General features: G+C 37.2%; 1 non-coding gene across 1 annotated transcript; it reads right to left on the bottom strand.

The window, feature by feature from the left end:
- Window positions 1–208: 208 nt before the first annotated feature.
- On the bottom strand, window positions 209–281 carry TRNAY-GUA (transfer RNA tyrosine (anticodon GUA)). The gene has a single exon. It is a non-coding gene; the product is annotated as a tRNA-Tyr (tRNA).
- Window positions 282–2,113: the final 1,832 nt, after the last annotated feature.

Raw genomic sequence — 2,113 nt, 5'->3', positions numbered from 1 at the left:
TTCGATTCCCGGTTGGGGCAAGTCACCTAGTTGAAGTTTTTTTTTTCCGGGGGTTTCCCTGAACCCAATATGAGCAAATTATGGTTATTGTTGGTGCTGGAACCCGGACTCATTTCACCGGCATTAACACCTGCATCTCATTCAGACGCTAAATAACCAAAGATGTTGATAAAGCGTCGTAAAATAATTAATACTTGAGAAAAATTCGCTCCGGCGCCGGGTATCGAACCCGGATCCTTGGTTCTACAAACCAAGCGCTCTGACCACTGAGCTACGCCGAATTCAATCCACAGCACCAGATCGAATTCTCCTCCTTCAAAGTTTCCCTCCTCAAATATTAATTGTCAATAGTACAGATATTATTCTGTATGACCAATTAATAAATCTATAATATCTCATAGCTAGCAGCGCATATATCTGTACAGAATACTGTGCACTTAACTGTGGAATCCCGGCCAAATAAGTCACTGAGCTGAGTGCGCTCCTAGTATAATGGCAGTTGACATTGGACATATACGTCAACATATATGCCTAACATGGAGTCAGGCCATAAAGGGAAACATTGAAGGAGGAGAATTCGTTCCGGTGCTGTGGATTGAATTCGGCGTAGCTCAGTGGTCAGACCACTTGGTACGTAAAACCAAGGACCCGGGCTCGATCCCCGGCGCCGAAGCGAATTTTTCTCCTCAAATATTAATTGTCAATATTACAGATATTATTCTGTATGACAAATTAATAAATCTATAATATGTCGTAAAATAACTTACTAAAAACTACTAATACTACTACTACTACTACTACTACTACTACTACTACTACTACTACTACTACTACTACTACTACTACTACTACTACTACTACTACTACTACCATGCTATAGTCGTTACTATTATTAATAGGTACTCCCATAAGTATCTACTCTCTTAGCCGCCACTACTGCTACTGTTAATACTTATGTTTCTGCGATCAATATCACTACACCAACCATTAATACTACTTTTGCTACTATTATTATAACTACGACTACTACTGCTACTGCTACTGCTACTGCTAATACTGCTGCTACTACTACTACTACTACTACTACTACTTACTGCTGCTACTACTACTACTGCTACTACCACCACGATTACTAAAATAACTGCTATTAAAATGCTACTACTGCGCTATTTGCATTGCTCCATATGCTACTAAACCATTTCGACTATAATTATTGGCATAGCTACTACCGTAGGTTTCAGGTCACTTCCTCTACAGAAAAACACAACAAATACAAACATAATGGGCTACTTTTAAAAATATCTTGGGCTTGGGGTGTCTGCTGTTTATCGCCCATGTTGAATTTTAATGCTGAATAAACTCTGAAGTTGAAAGCATTGTTAAACTTTTGTTACTATTAGTACAAACATTAGTAGTACGATTACAGTTGCTAGAGCTATTGTATTGCTACTGGCGTAACTGATTGTAATTGTATCATGACAGAAGAAACTGTTGTCTATAACTGTTACATTTTTCCTTTATGAGAGCGATTAGAAGCCTGTGGAGTATTGGAGGAGTTGATACTGAAAATCAGACACTGTTTGGAGTGGGAACTATCTATTTTAGCAAGGTCTGACTGCTTGAATAATTTAACTTCAGTGTAGAATAAACAGTGTCGTAGTTTGTTTGTGAATAAACGGATGGCTTGTTTGTAATAAGCTAATCCTCATAAATTTGCATTTAGTCTTCATTAACTGACATTATGCTTTATTCACTTGTGTTGACCTGTAGATTGCAGAATACCCATGAATGGCTAAATTGTTTGTCCGTCATACTCGGAAAATAGAATAATGCTGACAAATCTGTGTAAATTAAAAGGCTAAGAACTTCCAGAGAAAGCATAAAAACAACAGTGTCTCACATGTAATTTCAACTATTGCTTTTAAAGTAGTATAGCTAGCATAAGAAGTGTAGATACAGTCATTCATGTTACAAATTATTATTGTTATTATTATTATTATTATTATTATTATTATTATTATTATTACTACTACTATTTTAACAACTTCAGGTCCACACCTGTGGAGTAACGGTTAGCACGTCTAGCCGCGAAACCAGGTGGCCCGGGTTCGAT

This window comes from Periplaneta americana, chromosome 17 (genome assembly GCF_040183065.1).
Source record: "Periplaneta americana isolate PAMFEO1 chromosome 17, P.americana_PAMFEO1_priV1, whole genome shotgun sequence".
NCBI classification, from domain to species: domain Eukaryota; kingdom Metazoa; phylum Arthropoda; class Insecta; order Blattodea; family Blattidae; genus Periplaneta; species Periplaneta americana.
This window is presented reverse-complemented; position numbering and strand designations above follow the sequence as displayed.